Source organism: Suncus etruscus, chromosome 2, assembly GCF_024139225.1.
Source record: "Suncus etruscus isolate mSunEtr1 chromosome 2, mSunEtr1.pri.cur, whole genome shotgun sequence".
Lineage (NCBI taxonomy): Eukaryota > Metazoa > Chordata > Mammalia > Eulipotyphla > Soricidae > Suncus > Suncus etruscus.
The window spans coordinates 56,668,013-56,691,616 of NC_064849.1; the positions used below are offsets into that span (position 1 = coordinate 56,668,013).

General features: G+C 37.8%; 1 protein-coding gene and 1 non-coding gene across 4 annotated transcripts in view; one reads left to right on the forward strand and one right to left on the reverse strand.

Moving 5' to 3' along the window:
- ARHGAP5 (Rho GTPase activating protein 5) overlaps nucleotides 1–23,604 on the reverse strand; it is an 83,308-nt gene that overhangs the window by 41,551 nt on the left and 18,153 nt on the right. The window lies entirely within an intron of this gene.
- LOC126002592 (small nucleolar RNA SNORA51) lies at nucleotides 18,627–18,756 on the forward strand. Its single transcript, XR_007493277.1, has one exon. It is a non-coding gene; the product is annotated as a small nucleolar RNA SNORA51 (small nucleolar RNA).

Consider the following 23,604-nt stretch of genomic DNA (forward strand, 5'->3'; position numbering starts at 1 on the left):
CCTACCAAGGTCCACTCCCCACTTAGGAGGCCCTTCCCCTAAAAATAATAAAAACTACAAGCAATATAAAAATAACTTCTAGGACTGAGTAAGACAATTTGTAGTGTATAGAATTTTAGAGTACATAAATCAACATTTCCCAGTAACATCTTTTCTATACCTGTAATTTTTGCAATTGCCCATTGACATGGAATTAAAATTATATTATTTTGATAAATACTCTTTTTTGGTATTTGATTTGGTTTTTTGATAAAAACTCTACAATCAACTGATTGTATTCTAGTTAGTACACAGCAGAAATAAGAGTAACTTCAGTATTTTATGCTGTACCATGATATGCTAAATATTTAATATTCTAAGAAAAATGTCACACTGAAGAAATTTACATTTTGCTTTTAAATTAGTGAAAACAATCATTTAAATTCTCATTAGAGAGGCAGGTAGATAGTGCAGTAGTGCAGTGGGTAAGGCACTCTTTGCACTCAAGTCATCTGGGTTCAATCTCTAGCACCCCACCATATGGTACCCCAAACAATGCTAGGACCCTGCCAGCAGAACCAAGACTAACTCTTGAGCACCTGTATGCCCCCATAAAACCAAAACAATAAAAAAAACAATTAAAAACAATTAAAAAATTTATTACCTAGATTTTGATCTAAATTTAAAACATTCTTTTTTTTTTTTTTTTGGTTTTTGGGCCACACCCGTTTGATGCTCAGGGGTTACTCCTGGCTATGTGCTCAGAAATCGCCCCTGGCTTGGGGGGACCATATGGGACGCCGGGGGATCGAACCGCGGTCCTTCCTTGGCTAGCGCTTGCAAGGCAGACACCTTACCTCCAGCGCCACCTACCCGGCCCCATAAAACATTCTTAAATGGAAAACACCAAACTAAAAAAATAGAAAATGGTAAAATATAGACATGTCTATACTTATATTAATACCAAGACTTATATATACAGAATCAGATATTTTAAGAAACCTAACTTTACAAGATTTAGAAACAGTACAGACTATGGGGCCAGAGAGACAGCACAGAGATAGGGCATTTATCTTGCAAACAGCCGATCCAGGATGAATGGTGGTTTGAATGCCGGCATCCCTTATGGTCCCCAGAGCCTGCCAGGAGTGATTTTTGAACACAGAGCCAGGAGTAAATCCTGAGTGCTGCTGGATGTGACCCAAAAACCAAAAAAAAAAAAAAAAAGAAAGAAAGAAACAGTACATACTAATCAATGTGGAAGAGCAATCAGCCAATTAACTAGAAGAAAGCTCTAGAAATGGGACTGAAGTGATAAACAGTAGATGTACTTGCCTTTTAGATGGCCAACCTGTGTTCAATCCCCAACATCTCATGATTCCACAAACAATCCACCATTTGGTTCCCCTCAGAAGTGATCCCTGAGTGGAGATCAAAGACTGAGTCCTGAGTATTATCATTGGGTATGACCCCAAAACAAACAAACAAAAAAAGAAAACAACCAAAAAAATCTGTATGATTACTAAAGAATGATTCAGTCAATGCTTTGGAGATTAAAAAAAAAACTGCTGAAAATAAAACATTTAATTTTCTTTTTTATAACTTTATTTAAATATCTTGATTACAAATATGATTGTGATTAGGTTTCAGTCATGTAAAGAACACCCCCCTTCACCAGTGCAACATTCCCACCACCAATGTCCCAGATCTCCCTCCTCTCCACTCCACCCCCACCTATACAATAGACAGGCTTTCCAGTTCCCTCATTCATTCACATGATTATGGTAGTTCTCAGTGTAGTTATTTCTATAACTGCACTCACCACTCTTTGTGGTGAGCTTCATGAAGTGAACTGGAAGTTCCAGCCTTCCTCTGTCTCTGAGGATTGTTGCAAAAATGACTTTTATTTTTCTTAAAACCCATAGATGAGTGAGACTATTCGTGTCTCTCTCTCTCCCTCTGACTTATTTCACTCAGCATGATAGATTCCATGTACATCCATGTATAGGAAAATTTCATGACTTCATCTTTCCTGATGGCTTCATAATATCCCATTGTGTATATGTACCACAGTTTCTTTAGCCATTCGTCTGTTGAAGGGCATCTTTGTTGTTTCCAGAGCCTGGCTATTGTGAATAGTGCTGCAATAAATATAGGTGTGAGGAAAGGGTTTTTGTATTGTATCCGTGTGTTCCTAGGGTATATCCCTAGGAGTGGAATAGCTGGATCAAAAGGGAGCTCAACCAAAAAGATCTGTATGATTACTAAAGAATGATTCAGTTAATGCTTTGGAGATGAGATTTAAAAACAAAACAAACAAACAAACAAACAAAAAAACCCACTGCTGAAAATAAAATACATTTAATTTTCAAGAAAATCCATTATCGTAGGGCGGGGGCAGATCCCGGCTTCCCGCTCTCTATCCATCCTCTCTTGAGCTGAAGGCTAGCTCTAGCTGGCATGGGGTTTGGGGAGACCCCATGTGGAAGGCCTTCTCCCTAACTTGGGTGCGCTGGGAGCCTTGATAGGCCCCCAGCCTTCCCCTCTTCTGCGCTCAGCCTCCAGGCCTTCTGGGGTGGCAGCCCAGGTGGCCGGACAAGGTGGGTGTCGGGAGGCCCCTCCTGGATGGGGTTCCAAACTTTCCCTGCCCTTCCCCCAGCTCTAGGGTGGGAAGGGCACATGGTGTAGGGTGGGGGCAGATCCTGGCTTCCGGCTCTCTATCCATCCTCTCTTGAGCTGGAGGCTAGCTCTAGCTGGCATGGGGTTTGGGGAGACCCCATGTGGAAGGCCTTCTCCCTAACGTGGGTGCGCTGGGAGCCTTGATAGGCCCCCAGCCTTCCCCTCTTCTGCCCCCGGCCTCCAGGCCTTCTGGGGTGGCAGCCCAGGAGGCCAGAAATGGTGGGTCCTAACTTGGGGTGTGCTGAGTTTTGCTCGGTTGCACTAAGTTGTCACTGGCAAGTTATGACCAGTCTACATATGGAAAACCACGCTGGGGCTAGTGCCCCTGCGCGCACTGAATGTATTAAGAGTATTTCTTATTTTTATGTTAAGTTTTGCGTATCCAGAATGTCCATTTTGTATTCTGCCCTTTCCCACACCCCTACAAAACTCATTTTTACTCCTTAACAACCCCAAACTGTTTCAAAAGACATAAAATGGACACGTATTTCTTTAGAATATTTTGTATTTTTTTCTCTGACAGCTATAAGTCTTACTAAATATTCCCTTATACAGTGATGATTCTAACCACTTTTTATCTTCTCTCTATGAGCTGTTCAACAAGGAATTTTGGTGAAAGAGTCCCCCAGTTTAATGCTTATGATTGAACCATGTCATGGGGATTGTTGGACTTATTCTTACGGCCCCCATATGCGCCAATAACGCCACTTGGCATTGCTCCTTTTTTGCATAGGCACATTAAAATGGGAAAATACTATACATACAAATAAGATCCTATCTAATAGAGATTGGAACACATAAATCTTGCAGTGCAAAGGGACCTTACACCTTGAACATTGACATAACGACCTGGCACAGGCCTCAGAAAAAAGGGCATTTTCCATTCACCCCTGAACCAGGGAAGCCATCCATGAAACATCCAAGTTTGTCTATAACATCACCTGGAAGCAATCCTCTACCACGGAAGACCCTACCACTGCTCAGACATCGATCTGCTCAAGAGACTTCCCTTAACACTGAGAAGACTTAACAACAACAACGACCTGCTTACAGGACAGGGCTTCCTGCATTACCCTTTAATTGTGAGGCGCTCCACGCCCTGACTTCAATGTAGGATATGCAGATTCCAGAATCTTTAATACAGAAACATGATACCAACAACAGAGACTGTGTGAAAAATAAGTGTGTTGGCACTACAGACAATGTCTTGGGTTGGACGATCTAGCTTGCCTGGAGCCTAGAGTTGGTCTTATGCCGGGAAATTTCAATTGCCACTCTAACACCATTTTTACTGTGCTCCTTTGACTCTAATCTTAAAAAAAAAAAAAAAAAAAAAAAAAAAAAACACTTAAAATTTGAGGTTAACTTAAGCTAATATGCATGTACATGGAAATGAAAAAATACTATGCCTCTAATGTTTAAGGAGTTATGTAAGTTTTATAGCTTTAGAATTCCTTGTGTGCTGTTAAGAAATATTATAATGTGTTACAATCTGGGGACGTGAGGGACAAAGTAACTGTACATGAATTCTGTTTTATTTATCTTAATGTTCTTTGGCTTAAAGTTCAAAGTTAAGATATCAGCAAGGGGACTTCTTCTGAGAATGATGTTATGGGTGATTGTCCTTCCACTGTAACTTTACCTTGTCCTCTTTCTTTGCATCTTTGTTCTCATAATTCAAAATAAAAAATTAAAAAAAAAAACAGAAAATCCATTATCATTAAATTTCTTGAGAACATAGTCATGACCAACTCATTCCTATATCCTCAGCTTCAATGTTTCAACATTGTAGGCATTTGGAAAGATGCTTGCTTAATAAAGTAAGTTTCCTAAGTTAAAATAACCTGAAATTATTAAACACATACTTCTTTTATTTCTGGTATAAAGGACTGCAAAAGGTGAAGCATACTCCCTACTGGTGAGTTATATCTTAATACCCTTACATGCTTTTTATTACTCTTAACGAAAACAAAATTATATGTTCACTATCTACAACTGAACACAATACACACACTATGCTAGGCTATGGAGGTCATTTATAAATACGATATTAATCTGCTCGTAGTAGACATGACTTTCATTTTTTGAAATTACTACTTCATTAAAATCAACTTCACTCAGAGCACTATAGCTAATGATACAGGATTAAATTTAGTAATATAATTCTATCCTCCTGATAAAAGCTTAGTAGTTAGGGATACACTCTGCACCAAATCCAAGGCAGGAAACTAGAAAACACTGGATGAGCAAGTCTGAAAAATACCTTTCTTACTTTTTGATTTATACTTTTTTTATATGGGCTATACCTGGCAGCACACAGGAGTCCCTCCTGACTCTGTTCAGAAATTATTTCTGGCAGGTTCAGGACCATGTGAGATGTTGGGGATTGAACCCAGGTCGACCGGGTGTAAGGCAAATGACCTCTCTGCTATGCTAATGTTCAGGCCTCATACGTTTTTTACCTCTTAAAACATGTTTTCATTCCAAAAATGACCGTCAATTTCTTCCCTAAAAAAGTATCTGCTAGGTAACTACAGATAAATCTTAACTGCCAAGAAAAAGCTGTTGAAAAAATTTAAAGCATGCAAAATTATGTTAAATCACCTTACTCATTATACATAGTGTATGCCCACCCTTTACCTACTTAATCTATTTTACTGATCTTCAGAAAGCTTTACAGAATCCAATTTTTAAGTTAACCTTAATAAAAATTCTTCCATGAACCTAAGATATAAATACTTAAGAGCCTATCAAATGACTAGCAAGAAGCTGAGTGATGAACACTAAAAGAACAAGTAAACTTACCCTACAACATACACATTTTGATATAGAAAAACAATAGTTTGATACAGACATAATTCTGATTACTGCTGTTTGAACAGTATTCTAAAAAGGCATTTTACTTAATAAAGACTATGAGATTCTAGAAGTCAAAAGTAACACAGAACTTAAAAGACAACATTCTAAATAATCTATCAATCTCTTATTAATATTATATATAATGACATACTATACACATATAGGTACATTTTTATGTTCATTTTGGGAAGAAAAACTTCCAAGCTCAAGTGGCACTTGGGGCCACTCTGAGCAATAATTGGCCAATCAGCTCAAATGGATGCCAGGGCCCCAAGATGGAGTGCTATTCCAGCTCTATGCTCTGGTAGTCACCCAGGTCATAACTAATGTTCAGAGGGTAAGTGATGGTAGACATTAAACCAGGGTTCTGTACCTGAGACCAGAGTGATAGCACAGTAGTAGGGTGTCTGCCTTCCACACAGCTGACTCAGGACAGACCTCGGTTAGATACCGGGCGTCCCATATGGTCCTCCAAGCCAGGAGCGATTTTTTTTAATTTCTGAGTGCATGGCCAGGAGTAACGTCTGAGCATTACCAGTTGTGGCCCAAAAACAAAACCAAAAAATAAGTAAAATGCTTCATTAAAAGACAGAAAAACAATAGTTTACCATCTGCTTTCAATATTTTTCAATAAAGTATACTTTCTATGAAGTTTTGCAAACATTACTCCCAGGCACTTGATAATTTTCATACTTTTTGTAAGAAATGGCTACTGGGGCTAATCATGTTTTCCAAATATTTTTGTTTTGTTTTGGGGCCACAACTTGCAACCCTCAGGAGTTACTCTTAGCTGTGCTCAGAAATCATGCCTGGCAGGCTCAGGGGACCACATGGAATGCTGGGGAACGAAGCTGGGTCAGATGTGTAAGTGCAAGGCAAATAAATGCCTTACCCAATGTGCTATTGCTCCAGCCCCACAACTGACTTTTAACTTCATTTTGACTATTTTTTTTTAATCAAGGTATTCTGCTCTTTTATTAACATGATTTATTTGCTTGTAAATCCTCTGGCTTTTACATAGACACAATCATGCAATCAGCAAATAATGTCAATAATCTTCTTCCCAATTTTCAAGGGTTTTTTTTTTTTTTTTGACCTTTACTTCTCTGACTAGAATCTCTGAAGAAAATTGTTAAGAAGTGATTGTACAATTTTTCTTATCAATTTCTCATACTTTCTCATACACTTATTGTGTATCTATAGACATCTTCTGTTAACTTAATGTTCTCTTCTGGGGCTGAATAGCACAGCAGATAGGATGCTTGTAGCTGGTGTGATTCCTGAGCTGAGTACAGTTGCGTGTGACCAAAAAATAAAAATCTTTCCTGAGGCTAAGGATGTACTGTATTTTTCACTCTATAGAACAAACCTGACCATAAGACACACAGTTTTTAGATGTACTCCTCCCCTGCACTCAGGCTTCAGCTCCAGGTGGCATTCACTTCATAAAATGCATCTTTGGGGGGGGGGTGTCTTATGGTACGAAAAATATGGTCATTACATATGAAATCCTGGATGCAATTCCTAGATTCCTAGCACAACAAAATCCACGATCATACATGAGATGTAGGTTCAACCCCTAGCACACAGATGGAGAGAGGATCTGGGGGTTGTTTTCTTCTACTCCATTTTAACTGTTAACTAGAAAAAGCCAACAAGGTTCACAATCCCTTTATCTTAAAAAAACGTTGAGGAAAATGCTTTGGTATTAATTTTTTTAATTAAAAAAAGTATAAATAAAAATCTCACTGGGTTTGGGGCGATAGTACAGCAGGTAGAGTGTTTACCCGGAATGCGGTAGACCCGGGTTTGATCACCAGCATCCCATATGGTCCCTGAGGCTACCAGGAATGATTTCTGTGTGCAGAGCCAGGAGTAACCAAACCCTGAGCACTGCTGGATGTGGCCTCAAATCCCCTCCCCCCCCAAAATTATGTCACATATCAGCAAATTGTGTTAGTACCCTGTTACTAAATACATGAATACTTCGGCAGTAAACTCTAAGATATTCATTCTTAATTAGGAAATAAATTATTATTTTTAAGTTTTGGGGTCATAACAATGATATATTGACTCAGGGGTTACTCCTGGCTCTGCATTCAGGAATTACCCTTGATAGTGTTCAGGGGACCATATGGGCTGCTGGGGAATCAAACCTGGGCCAGGAACATGCAAGGCAAGTGCCTTATTCTCTCTCTAGCCTAGCAATAATTTTTAAGTAGCCTGGAACCTAATCATCAAGTCAGGCTTTGACACTAACAAATCAAATCAGGTTTCAATGCTAACTTGAAGGCATAAGGGTCATGAGTTTCATTTTCAGAACAAGCCTCAATAGCATAATGATGTGTGCAATCTCTGGTACACCCCATCCAAGTTGAATTCTTTTTTTTTTTCCAAGTTGGATTCTAACTCAACCAAGAGTACAGCTCTTTTTTTGTTGTTGTTTTTTGGGTCACACCCAGTGGCACTCAGGGAAGAAAGAGTACAACTCTTAACAACAAAAGCATAGGAATGGAATGTAGAAGAGGGAAGACTGAAGCACATAGGCAGTACTCAAAGCTTACTCCTGAGCTCTGTACTCAGGGATCACTCCTGGTGGTGCTTAAAGATCATACCCAGTGTGCTAGATCAAGCCAAGATCAACCCCATTCAAGGCAAGTTACTAAGCTTCATACTATCTCTCTGACCTAGATGAAATATCAAAAATCCCATCATCTGGAGGGAGGGAGGTTAAAAAAAAACCAAAAAACAAAAACCTTGGTTTTTAGAGATTACTGTACTTCAAACTGTAGCTAAAAGAGTCTGTAGCCCTTTTTTTAATTAGGACTTCTGCGTGCAAACACAAAAGTAAAACAGGGTTACAGGATAATAAATTTTACCATGTGTAATTCTAGAACTAAGGATGGATGACTTAATAGAACCAGAGAGATAGTACAGTGAAAAGGAGCTTGTCTTATATTCTGTTGATGTGGATTCAATCCTCAACAACCCAAATGATCTTCTGAAACAGCCAAAAGTGATTACTGAATGGTGAGACAGGATAAGACTGGATCACTGACATGTTTGGCCCCAAAACAAAACAAAAAAAGGATGAACGACTTTGGAAAATAAAATTATTGGGGAGAAGGCTGAATGGATAGTACAGAAAGTAGGGTACACACAACACTGACTCGGTGCAATCCTGCATCTCAATGGTTCTGACTACCTCCAGAAGTAATTCCTGAGAGCAGAGCTAGGAGTAAGCCCTGAACATAGCCAGGTATGTAATGCCCTACCCTCAAAAGAACTACGAAATATAAAAAATGCTTTATTGCTTTATATTGCATGAATTTGTCTGTAGAACACTGGGGTGATGTCTCCTCTAGAAAGATCTAGATTTGGTACATTCGACAGTCATGAATTATTCAACTTTCTAGATAAATTATACTTATTTAAAACTTTGATAAAGTTTTATTAGTTTTATTTTTATTTATCATTAAAGCTTTAAAACTGTTGACTTAAGTATTTTTAATGTGATCTTTTTATATATTTACCTTTTAATTCTCATCTATTTTTCAAATCTCAAAAAATTCAACTATGGCTTTGTTTATTTCTCACTTGGTCTCTCTTTGTATGTGTATGCTACCAGGGATTAAGCCAGGGCTCTCATATAAGCAAAGAACTTATTCAACCAGTGAACATATTATATCACCAGCTCCTATCACATTATCACATAAGCACACATGTGTATGTTTGTGTGTATATATACATTCATACACATATCATATGTACATACACACACATATATATACACACATATACTGGGCTGAAGAAAGGGGAAACACCTGGCTGGCACACTGCAGATCCTCGTTCAATCCCTGGTTCTACATGTGTTTTCCAAAGCACTGCCCAGTCACTTGAGTCAGAAATAGTCCCTAAGCAGTGCAAGATGTGGTGCCTAAACCCCACCCCTCAAAGAAAACCCATTTGTAACATCAAGAAGAATGAATGAGAATTAAATGTTTTTTTATTACAATATTTTTTTAATTTAACCAACTTTATTACATACATGATTGTATTTGGGTTTCATTCATGTAAAGAACACCACCCATCACCAGTGTAACATTCCCATCAATTCCCATCACCAATGTCCAAAATCTCCCTCCACCCCACCCAACCCCTGCCTGTACTCTAGACAGGCTTCTATTTCCCTCATACATTCTCATTATTAGGATAGTTCAAAACGTAGTTATTTCTCTAAAAAAAAAAAAAAAGAAAAGAAAAGAAAAAAGGGGCCGAGAGATAGCATGGAGGTAGTGCGTTTGCCTTACATGCACAAGGATGGTGGTTCGAATCCCGGTATCCCATATGGTCCCCTGAGCCTGCCTGGAGCGGTTTCTGAGCACAGAGCCAGGAGTAACCCCTTAGCGCTGCCGGGAGTGACCCAAAAACCAAGGGGAAAAAAAAAAGAAGAGAGAATTAAATGTAGAAGTGTAAGACTTCAACTTCAAAGCACTGGAAGACAGTATCATGGGGAGGGCACATTCCTTGCATCCAGTCCACCTGGGTTAGGTCCTCATATGGTCCCACAGTACTGACAGGAGTGATTCCTGAGCACAGAGCCCAAAAGCAAACAAAAACTTAAATCCTAAAAAAAACAAACAAACAAAAAAACAAACAAAAAAAAACTAAAGAGACCCAACAAACAGCAATGTTTAGAATATAAGCATATACAGGAGCCGGAGCAGTGGCACAGCGGTAGGGCATTTGCGTTGCATGCGGCTGACGTAGGACTGCCTGTGGTTAGAACCACCGGTGTCCCATAGGGTCCCCCAAGCCAGGAGCAATTTCTGAACGCATAGCCAGGAGTAAACCCCTGTGTGTCACCAGGTGTGGCCCAAACCCCCCCCAAAAAAAGAATATAAATATATACAGTTAACATGACTGTGTAGGACAAGCAGTTTGACATTTAATTTAATAAACAGCCACAAAACAGAATAAACTACATCAAGTCCTCTTAAACCAGCCAGAAACCAACCAGCTCTATTTCATGAAAGTGCTAACAGCCTATCACTAGATGACATCAGATCAATCCAAGCAGATACATTTTTAAGGGTAGATGAACAAAAGTCAGTAATATTAAGAAAATAGAGACCCTTGCACATATTGCATATATAGCAGGAAGAACAGGACTCTCAGACACAAGTTCTCAGTAATCCAAAAAGCTCCTTTACTAGATGGCTGACAGACTGTGAACTCCAGCGATTATAGCACAGCAGACTGAATACCCTTTCTATCCATACACCTCCAACTCCCTTTGAGATACAGGGATAAACTATTAACAGTTTCAGACTATGGAAACCTAGCCTATAATTCCAGGCTAGCAGTCATGCAATTTGCCAAAACATGAATGGAACTAGCAGATATTGTACTGAATAAAGTCAGAATTAAAGGGATAGATCAATGTTCCTCAAACTACGGCCCGCGGGCCACATGTTGTGTTTATTCCCATTTTGTTTCTTCACTTCTAAATAAGATATATGCAGTGTGCATAGAAATTTGTTCATAATTTTTGTTTTTACTATAATCTAGCCCTCCAACAGTCTGAAGGACAGTGAACTGGCCCCCTGTTTAAAAAGTTTGAGGACACCTGGTAGATATAGAAAGATCTCTCTTATCTGAGGGACTTAAAGGTAAGATAGCAGTAAAGAGCCAAGGTCAGAGAAATGGAAGAATTGATCCACACAACTGAGTTTGTGAAGCATGGGATAAATTATGGTTGAAAGGATGGAACACTAGGTTCTTGGGAGAGGCAGGGAGGTACACTGATGATTTAAGTGTGGTGTTGGTATGTATTTGGGAAACCATCATTAACAGCACTATAAATTATAATCAAATTTAAAACATTTTAAAGGTAATGATGGAAATTGATACAGAGATTTCTCAAACTGTCAAATATATCTACTGTAAGATCTACCAATTGCACTCCAAGTTGTCTATTTAAAGAAAAGCACAACCTGAAAAGATGTACGTATGCCTTTTTTCTTCACAAAAACACAATTCGAATAAAGCTAAAATATAGAAACGTCCAAAGCACCCCTAACAAAGAAAATGTTACCTAAATACATGTGGGATTCTATTTAAGCTTTATGACAAGATGAAACTTTGCCTTTTGCAACAACATAAATGGAATTGAGAGCTGAGTTAGAAAAGAAAAGATATACATGATGTTTGCTTTCATAGAAGGGAATATAAAACAAGCAAAGCAAGGAGAGACACAAGGCTAAAAGGAAAAAAAAAATCCCTTGAATTTGGCTTACCAAGAAGATGGGAGTAAGGGAAGGGAAGGGCTTGAGAAGAGAGAGTGGAAGGAAAGAGATCTAATGGAATGTGGTGGAGAGATACTGCTATTTTTGGAGGGTGGTGGATATGGTATAGTAACATTCTGAAGAGGCATAAAACTGTATCAGATTTGCTAGCAGAAACTCTACAGACCTGGAAATGTAATGACATTCAAAATAAAATATTCATAAGCCTAGCAAAAAAAAAAAAAAAAACAGAAAACAAAACAAAACAAAACAAACAAAAAAAAACCCACCACGAACAACAAGCTTCTAGCCAAGAATACAAAATCATTCAAAAAAATGGAAAAAAAAAATTGGGGCCGGAGTGGTGGCACAAGTGGTAGGGTGTTTGCCTTACATGCAATAAGCTAGGACGAACCACGATTTGATCCCTGAGTATCCCATATGGTCCCCAAGCCAGGAGCGATTTCTGAGCACATAGCCAGGAGTAACCCCTGAGCATCACCAGGTGATGCTCCTCCCCCAAAAAAAGAAAAAAGAAAAAAATTGAGGCTTTCACAGAGAAAATTTAGATTACCACCACCAAATCTGTACTGTAAGAAATAATTAAAAGATTTTTTACATGAAAGGAAAATAATACAAGAAAATCTTGAACATGGTTATAAAGAGTAATAATCAAAAATATATTTAAGAATAAATAAAAACAAAAGAGTTGATTTAAAACTGAAGAGTCGAACCAATGCCAGTATACAAAGATTATCCTAAATATCTAAAGACTGGTAGATCTAATTCTTGTGAAAATCAAAAATAAAATCTGGAACAGACTCTTAGAGGAAAATTAAAATGAATTAAAAAAAAAGAATCATAAGATGAAAAGTCAGATGAATCAAACACCCTCCCCAACCCACTAGATAAATAAAACAAATCCCTCTCCAAAACTTTTTTTAATATTCAACCAAAATGTGAATAGACCAAAATTATTCATCAAAAGACATGGAGCAGCTTATGAATAAAAAGCACCTATATATATGTACATACATACATATATATACACACACACATAAGAAAACCATATTACATCAAAAGCCAACATAAACTCAAGGCTTGAAGTATGGTATTTCAAGCCAAAAGGCCAGAAGTAATATATTCATATATGTATGTACATATATTTATATATGCCAGACAAGTACTTCCTGAAATAGAAGGCTGAGTGGCAATAGCCATGGAAACAACTGAGGAACACTTTGTTTACTTAACAGAGTTCTAGGGTGTGTACACACACACACACACACACCACTGAGACACCATACACACACTGAATATACTAAGTACTGCAAAGGACATGATACAACTGAAACTCAAGCGGCTAACATGTCCCAAAACTAAATAACAGTCAGAAGTACTTAAAAGACATATATAGACATTTCCTTGCCCAAATAAATGAACATACTTTTCTCAAGTAGAAGTGGAACACTGGGACACAAAACAATAAAATCATAAGTACTACAATCAGAAAAAAGGGGGGGAAAGCTCAAGTATGTGTACACTAAATAAAATGAATGCATCTACCAATTCTTGAATTATTCTTGGAGGTGATGGATAATTATATGGGATGTGGGGTATTGAATTCAAGTTGGCCTAATTCAAGGCAAGTTCCTTACCTGCTGTACTATCTCTCCAGCCCCTCTACATAATTCTTGAGCAAATGAAGGAATCAAAGAATAAAAAATTAAGACCAAGGAAGAGAAGAGCTAACAGAGTTTATGACATACAGTAGAAGCATTAAGAGGAAAACTCATAGCAAGACAGCTGCACATCAAAGTCTCAATCTAGCCTCGAACAATCTCAATATAAAGCATTAGAAAAAGATCAACAAATGAAACTGAAAGTTAGAAGAAAGGAAATTAAAAATTCAGATCAGAGAGCTGGAAAAAATATAAAGGATAAGACATCTGGCCATGCAAGCAGCAAACCTGTGCTTGATTCATGACATCTACTACAGTCCCCCGAGCACCACAAGGAGTAATCACTGAGCACCACTGGATTTGGCCACAAAACAAAATTAAAAAAATTAGAAATAAACCAAATAAAATCAAGAAGTTATAAATATGGTCCCCCCAAGAAGCCAGGAGCAACTTCTGAGCGCATAGCCAGGAGTAACCCCTGAGCGTCACAGGGTGTGGCCCAAAAACCAAAAAAAAAAAAAAAAAAAGATCAATAAAACTAAGAGTTGGTTCATTGAACGAGTAAAGAAAATTGGTAAACTCTTAACTACACTTGCTAAGAAAACCAGAAAAAAAAAACTAGTAAAGAATTTCAAATGAAAATGGCAACACTACATTGTTTCCACACAAAGATTGCTTTGGAACATCTATATGCAAACTAAACAACCTATAAATAATGGACAATTTTTTTAAGGATTATTCTAATTTTATTCCTGAGAAACAATGTTTTAACTTATATTACTTTTTTATTTAAAGAAATAAATCACGTTGTTAACATAGTTTATCATAATAACTTGTTTCTAGACTAATGAAAGCAATGTTATTAAAAATAAAATATAAAGAAAAAAGAAATGTAGTTAAAAAAAGAAAAATGAAAAAGTACAGTAGTAATTACATTTGTAAAAATTATTGCCTCTCTAATCAAGTCATTTATACAATGGCAGAGGTTTAGTAAGGTCTTGTTGCTGGCTGTCCATTCTGTTAAATTGGTGTGTTCCTACAAGGATGATATCATCAAACAAATGAAGTTTTCCAGAGATTCAAAGCACTAGTATTGATACTATCACTTTTAGGGGCATCTACTAAACTTCATGTTCCTGGCCTCCTAGAAGATGAAAGATATGGGGATATGGGATGGCCAGGGGGAGAGGGGGTGAGGGGAAGGGCGGCTGCACTTGCTCCAGAAAGCCCTGATGATTTCATCTCCAACCCATGTACCTGAAGTGTGGTCACTTTGGTGTCCCCAAAGGACATTATAGAATGTCAGTAAAGAGACAAGGCCATTGGGAAAAATGGTGATTTTGGGTGATGAGAGCAGCTGTGTAGCTTCATCTGGGCATAGGCTTGGCCTGCTCCTCCCGAGATGGATAATGGACAAATTTTTAAGACTTTTACAACTTTCAAGATTGAAGTAGGAATAGTTGGTACAGACCAATCACAACCAAATCAAGGCAATCAAAAAACAAAGACCAGAGCCATATGGCTTAATTAAAGAATCCCATGGAATGTTCAAAGATACAATACTTACCCTTCTTAAAATCTACCTGCCTCTTAAGGGAGAGATGGGAAATCTGAGAGATAGAAATGCTATCCAAAACATTTTAGAACATATAATCTCAACATTAATCTAAACCCAAAATAGACAGGGTCAAAATACACACACATGCACGAGACAAAGATGCAAAAAAACCTCAATAAAACCTCGGTGAATACAGTAATACATCAAAGAATTGCACAAAACCTGAAGAGACAGTGAATGCAGTGGCTTAAAAGCACACACATTGTGGGCCTGTGCAATAGCATCACAGGTAGTAGCATGTTTTCCTTATATAAAGCTGACCTGGGTTCAAGTCCCAGCATCTCATAGATCACCACGCCTCCAAGATCAATCAGGAGTAATTCTCGAGTGCTGAGCCAAGAGTAATCCCTGAGCACCAGCAGATGCGACCCCAAACCAAACATAAAAGTACTTGCCTTGGAAGTGTAAAGCTGTGAATTCAAGTCCCTAATCTCACAAGTGCTGAATGCAATACATGCAGCTATGCTGTCTACCATTCTCTCTGCTGCCAGCAACTTATAGCCACACAGTAATGAGGTGTGTATAAGCATCATAAAATGAAGTGCAATACCATTTTGCAAACAATGCAAATAGAAAGATATGTAAGAGTAACCATAGCCAATAAGTTCTCATCCCTGGTGGGCACATGTGAACATGCTTAGTACATAACAATAAATTGTGCCTTCAACTTTTGTGTCACTCTCGGGAAAAACAAGGAACAACCTGCAAAAACAAGCACAACCTGCAAGCTGTGAAACCTAAGTGAGTGCACATTTCAGTGAGTAATCCAGTCATGTGTGGGAAAATTGCAACTAGGTGTGTGATAGCTAGTGAGAACCACAGCTAAAATTTTTTAAGTAACAAAATGATTTCCCTTATATGTAAAATACAAAAGAACATAGTATGGGACTAATAATCAAAAATAATACACCTGAGAACTTCTTTAAAGAACTGGACTTAGCAAGGACAGTGAAGTTGGGAGGGACCCATGAAATAGGATGAAAGGAAAATGGACACTGTTGGAGGGTGTGGCTCTGGAATACTGTATCATAAACCCTATAATGAAATGTAAAGAGTATTGTAAATGACAGTGTGTTTAAAAATTTTTTCTTTAAAGAAAGGTAAAAAGAAACACCACAACCAGGAATGTGTGCAACCATAAAAAAGGAGGACAAATATAAGAAAAAAAAAGTCATATAATATGACCAAGTAGAAGTCATTCCATAGAAGATAGTTCAATATGTCCATGAACAAAAGAAAAAGATACAATCACATGATCACATCAACACAGTGAAAAAAGCATTCAGCAAGATTCAACTTCAACTTATGATTTAAAAAAAAGCTCAATAGACCTGAAATAGAAGGAACATAGTAAAGGTCATATAAAACAAATCTACAGCTAACATCATAATCTTAACACCAAAAAATTTGAAAGCCTTTTCTTTAGATCAGGAACAAGGACAATTAAGATGAAAATGACTAATCTGACCACTATTGTCAGCATAGTTTTAGAAATCCAGTCAGTGCAATTAAATAAGAAAAAGCAAATGAATACTAGAGAAAGGTAAAGGTAAAATTATCACTATTTGCAGAGAACAGAATAAATATACAAAAGACAGAAAAGTTTACATCTAAGCTACCAAAAATATAAATACAGGAAATTTGTAAAAGGGAAAAATATCAATGTACAAAATCTACTAAATTTCTCTGTACAAAGAATTAGAAATTAAAATGATTCCAATTCTATTTACTTAAACTTTCATTAAAAAAAATAAAGATAAATGCCAAGGAGCAAATAAGGCATATCAAATGCTGTGAAAGACCTATACAAAGTCAAGAAACCTTAGAGATATATTTGAAGACAATTCTAATAGCTACCAAATTAAAATGCTATGCCCTCATTAGCGAACCCATGACATGCATGTCAGCGGTGGAATGTGAAGGCCTTGCAGCTGGCATGCGGGAAGGAGCCCGCAATTAAGATATTCGGAGCGGCGGAAGGCGAGTGTGCCGTGTGTCTGCTTTGCAGCTCACCTGGCAACAGGACCAGACTGGCCATTGGGAGGACCGGGCATTGTGCGGCAGTTTGGGCACTCGGGCTCAAAAAAGGTTAGCCATCACTGATATGCCTAACTAGGGGACAATACCCAAATTATATATATATTTTAAAAACCACACAACTTAACAAAAACAACCCAATCAAAAAGCAGATACATCTGCCAATCAAAAAGCAAATACATCTGGTAGATCTATCATAAGCATAAATAAACTCATAAACATAAATGCACTCAAAAGATGGACCAGCAAAATACATAAAACAATGGCTAACAGACTTGAAGAAAGACACCGAGAGCAATACAATGGTAGCTGTAGACTTTAAAATCAAGAGGTCACTGTGTGATTTTAAAGTCTCCAGCAAGGAAATACTGGCTTTGAAGAAAGAAATGGAAGAGAGATTAGTTATGATTAGGGTTTTTTTAATCTCCAAAGCCACTTCCATCTACATGCTAAGATACAAAATATACCACCATTCATTCAAGGATAGAAAATATGTCAACTATCTTTTTAGACCACGATTTTAAAATAGAAATGAATTACAAAACAGAGAAATAATTCTAACAATTAGAAATTATACAGCTCGCTATTGAATAACCAGCTGATCAGAGAGAAAAATCAAAAGATTCCTGGAAACAAATGCACATGAACACATGAGCTATCAGAACTTGTATGATAGAGCAAAAGCAGTGTTAAGAGGAAAGCTTGTTCTGAAAGCACTTCTAAGGAAGGAATAAACTGTCATGTAAATAACTTGACTGCACAGTTTAAGAAATTGAAAAATGACCAACAAAATGATCCGAAAGCAGCAGGCAGAAGGAAATAATAAAACTTAGAGCAGAAATTAATAAACTGGATACCCAAAAAAACAATCCAAAGATCAATGAAAGCAAGAGTTGATTCCCTTAAAAAAAAAAAAAAAAACGACCAAGAATCACAAAGGAAGAAACTTAATAAACTGAATTAGAAATAAAAGGGGGCTATTGTAAACAACGCTGCAATGAATATAGGTGTAAGAAAGGGATTTTTGTATTGTATTTTTGTGTTCTTAGGATATATCCCTAGGAGTGGTATAGTTGGATCATATGGGAGAAATCTCCATATTGCTTTCCACAAAGGTTGGACTAGATGGCAGTGAATAAGAGTTCCTTTCTCTGCACATCCCCACCAGCAGTGCTTGTTCTCATTCTTTCTGATGTGTGCCAATCTCTGTGGTGTGAAATTGAGAAAAATGAAAAACATTTGTGTAATGATTCTCAGACACAAAATAGAGGAGGACTGGAGGGTCCAGCTCCTGACATGAAGCTCACCAAAGGGATTGTTTAGTGCAGTCACAGAAATAATTACTCTGAGAACTTTCATAACAAAATGTGACTGAATGAGGGAAGTAGAAAGCCTGTGTGGAGTTGGGAGGAAGGATACTTGGGATATTGGTGATGGGAATGTTGCACTGGTGAAGGTTTTTTTTTAATATATATTAAAAGATAAGGCCTCCCAATGCTTACCACAGGCTGTGTTCTTTACACTGACTGGTATAGAAAGAGGAGGTACAGTAAATGCTCCCCATATACACCTCAACCCAGGCCCTTTGCCTGGTCTGTACTGTGAATGGGGGGGGGGCAAAATAAAGGGGGGGGATGTCACAACAAATTAACTACAGAAATTCAAAGGGTAACCAGAAATTTGAGAATCTTATGTCACTAGAGATCCTTGAAGAAACAGATGAATTGTTGGACTCCTATAACCTACCGAGACTGAACCAAGATGATCTGGAATACCTGAACAGAACTATGACCATTGAGAAAATTGAAATGGTAATCAAAATACTTCCCAAAATTAAAAGCCCAGACCTTTAAAGAGGACCTACAGCCAATCCTTTTCAAACTCTGGGAAACTGAAGAAAAAGAAACATTCCCCCAGTTTCTATGATGCTAACATCACCCTAATACAAAAAGTAGAGATACCACAAAAAGATTACAGGCAAGATCCTTGATGAACACAAATACAGAGATCATTAATAAAATACTAATAGCTAATAGAATCCAATTTATCAAAAAGATTATACAGCATGACCAAGCCCAGGTATGCAAGGATGGCTTTACATCTGCAAGTCCATCAACTCAACATATGATATCAATAAAAGGAAAACTAAAGATTGTATGATCAGAAAAATAGATGCAGATAAAGCATTTGATAAGATCCAGTACCCATTCATAACAAAAACTCAACAAGATGGGAATTAAAGAAACTCTCCTCAATATAGTCAAAAATTATTTATCACAAGCCCACAGTGAATATGCTCAGTGGGGAAAAATAAAAGTAGTCCCCCTCTAAGAACAGGCTAAAAACAAGATTGCTCATTCTTGCACTCTTGGCACTTCTATTCCATATAGAATTTGAAGTATTATCCAAAATAATTAGTCATGAAAAAGATTTCAAGGGCATCCAGATAGGAAAGGAAGAATTCAAGCAGATGACATACTATATTTAATAAAATTTCTACAAAAAAAACCTTCTAGAAATAATTTGTGTAGTAAAGTGGCATGCTACAAATTAATATGCAAATGTCCATGGCTTTCCTATATTAAAAATGAAAGAAGAGACATTTAAAAATCAATCAAGTGTGCCTTGAAAAATCAAGTTCCTCAGAATCTAAAGATGTGAAAGACCTAAACAAAGAAAACTACATGGGACCGGAGAGCTAGCACAGTGGCGTTTGCCTTGCAAGCAGCCAATACAGGACCAAAAGTGGTTGGTTCGAATCCTGATGTCCCATATGGTCCCCCGTGCCTGCCAGGAGTTATTTCTGAGCAGACAGCCAGGAGTAACCCCTGAGCACCGCCAGGTGTAGCCCAAAAATAAAAAATAAAATAAAAAATAAAAAACCTCCAAGAAATAAGAGGACACAAGGAAAAGGAAATACATCCCCTGTTCATGGATTTGGAGGATTAACATCATTAAAACTAAATCTCCCCAAAGCATCATACAGATTCATAGCATAAGGATACCCGTAGAATGCTTCTAAGAAACAAAGCAAATACTCCAGAAATTAAATGGAACAATATCATACACACAAAACATCTAAAGCAATGCTGGTATAAAAAAAAAAGTTGGGAGTTATCACTTTCACCAACCTCAAACTGTACTACAAAGTAGTAGTAGTAATTAAAACAGCATGGTACTGGAATAAAGATACACCCTCATATCAATAGAGTAGTCCTGAATTTTCTGAAACAGACTCAGATGTGACTTATTAATCTTTGATAAAGGAGCAAGAAAACCATCTTCATAAAGTGTGTTGGGAAAACCAGTCAGCTACGAGAAAAAATTGAACTCTCACTTTGTTTAATGTGTACACAACAGTCAAATCAATATAATCTCTGATATCAGACTTGAAACCATAAGGCACATAGGAAATGTAGGACACTGATGTTAAAGTCATCTTCAAAGATGAAACACCACTGGCCAAACAAGTGAAAGCAAAAATAAAAGAACTACATTAAAGTAAGAAACTTCTGCACCTCAAAGGAAGCCACAGCCAGAATACAAAAAGACAGGCCACTAAATGGGATCTATTATTACCCCACAGTCATCTGATAAGGGGCTAATGTCAAAAATATATGAGACAGTAGAACTTTACAAGAAAAAAAGCATCCAACCCCATTTAAAAAATGGGTAGAAGACATGAACAGAAAATTCTTCAAAAAATACACATGGCCAAAACGTACATAAAATAGTACGTAAAATGTACATAAAATGTGGACATCATCAATCATCACTGAGATGCAAGTCAACAAAACACAAGACATCATCTAACACCACAGAGACTGGCACACATCAAAAAGAACAGAACAACCAGTAGTAATGTGGATGCAGGGAGAAAGAGACTCATTCACTGCTGGTGGGAGAGGGAAAGGGATATAGAGGGAAGAGATGGGAAGAGGGGAGAGGAGGAGAGTTTATCAGTGCAAGGTTTGCAGTGGGGACAGTGGGAGGTAGGCAATCTGAGAACATTGGTGGTGGGAAATGTACACTGGTAAAAGGATGGGTGCTGGAACATTGTATAACTGAAACTCAATCATGAACAACTTTGTAACTGTATCTCAGAATGATTCAATGTTAAAAAGTAAAAAAGCTATATTCCCAATGTCTTAGTATTTTAATCCAACAATAAAACAAAATTACTTGGCCAAAGACAATTCAAGAAACATCATAACAAGGGCTGGAGCAGTGGCGCAAGTGGTAGGACAATTTGCCTTGCACACGCTAACCTCAGACAGACCATGGTTCAATCCCTCAGCATCCCATATGGTCCCCCAAGCCAAGAGCGATTTCATAGCCAGGAGTAACCCAAGCGTTACCAGGTGTGGCTCAAACCACCCAAAAAAAGGGAAAATAAGATATATGACTTAACTCCCTTCTACTTTCTAGGTCTTTTGTTTTATGGTGTGTGTGTGGCTTGGGTGTGTGTGTGTGTCTCTGTGTGTGTATGGTTTGGGGTCACAACTAAGGGTGTTCAGGGCTTGCTCCTGACTCCCTTCTGCTTTCTGGGGTGGGGGGGGGGAAGCTTGGGGTTTTACTCCTGACTCTACAGTTAGGGTTCACTCCTGTTAGAGCTTGGAGGATATATGGCATACAGGGGATTGAGCCCAAGTCAGCACCATGCAAGGCAAACACCATATCTGCTGGCTCCTAAATATTTTTCTATCATTTTGGCCCCTAAATATATACATACTTTATTATTTATATATATATAACATATATATAATATAATATATATATTAGTCTTTGTAGAATCTTAATACTTGGGGTTTTTTTGTCCATTTGGTATTGGTTTTTGGTTACCTGGTGGTACTCCAGGGTTGTTCCCGACTCTGCACTCAGGAATCACTCCTGGTGGACTTAGGGGACTATATAGGATGTTGGGAATCACACCTGAGTTGTGACCTACCCTACTCTGGACCCTTGGGTTTTTAGTTTATATAGTTTCAACTGCTTTTTTGGGGGAATAGATGGTACAACCAACTGGGTCTGATAGTTCACTGCACAGAAATATGATGTTGGCTTGGATCTGGTAGAGGTGGAAGTCATCAAAAATACATATAGGGCCGGAGAGATAGAACAGTGGTAGGGCATTTGCCTTGCAAGCACCGACCCAGGACCGACGCTGGTTTGAATCCCGGCATCCCATATGGTCACCCATGCCTGCCAGGAGTGATTTCTAAGCACAGAACATGAGTAGCCCTGAGCATCGCTGGGTGTAGCCCCAAAGCAAAAAAACAAAAAACAAACAAACAAACAAACAAACACAAATAAAATAATACAATGGGCAGTGCTCAGTGGGTTTTATAAGCCATTTTATACCAGAGTTCAAATTTAGATCCCTGCTGCACATGAGCCTCTGATACCATGGTTCAAACAAAGGTCTCTGCTGTGTGCCTCCAACCAGAGAGCTGTCCTTGATATCCCACAAGTTTTAGTTTTTAATTCTATTTTGGTATATTTTCATAAGATTTATAAAGTCCAAGGCCAGAGTTGTGTGCAGCACCTGTAGGACGTTTGCCTTGCACATGACTGACCTAGGACTGCCTACAGTTTGATCCCACTCTCACCCCCACGTCCCATATGGTCCCCCGAAACAAGGATCGATCAATTTCTGAGCACATAGCCAGCACTAACCCCTGAGCGTCACTGGGTGTGGCCCAAACCTCCCTCCAAAAAACAAACCAACATCATAACAGATTATAATTTACAAATCTGCCATTCTTTCTCATGAGTTAAAAGTTAATAATACATACTGCCACTAACATACTTTTATGCCTTTTGCTCAGTTAGTGATCTCATTTTCTGGTCTATCCTAAAGAAGTTCCAAAATAAATCAACACTTTTAGCAAGTTTTTTATTGGCTATTCGAAACAGAAAGGACAGAAAACTTTAAATTTGGAAGTTTTATCATCCAATTTTGATTTCCATTTACTAAATGAAAAGCTAAATGATTAAAATCATCATTCTAAAGACTATTTAGCAATATTTAAAACTGACTGAAAAGTATAGAAAAATATAATATACACTAAACTACACTAAATAAAAGGTGAAAATGGAAGGTATTAAAAAACTTTGGGAAATCAAAATATGAATTTTGTTTTAGATAATAACAGCACTGAATCATAAAATATTCGATTTGGGTAACTGTACCATTGCATTTTTGACAGATTATTAGTTTATATATTGTAAATACACAATAAAACGTATAATAGAAGAGTCCAACACTTCCAACTTCATCTCAAAGGGTTAAAAAAACCACCCTATGGGGGCTGAAGTGACAATAGTGGGTAGAGTGTCTTGTGCTCAACCTGCCTGGGTTCAATCCATGGCACCATGATTCCCCAAATCCCACAAGGAGAGAACCCTTCCCTGATCACAAGAGCCAGAAGTAAACTCTGAGCACTATTGGTGAATGGCTCAA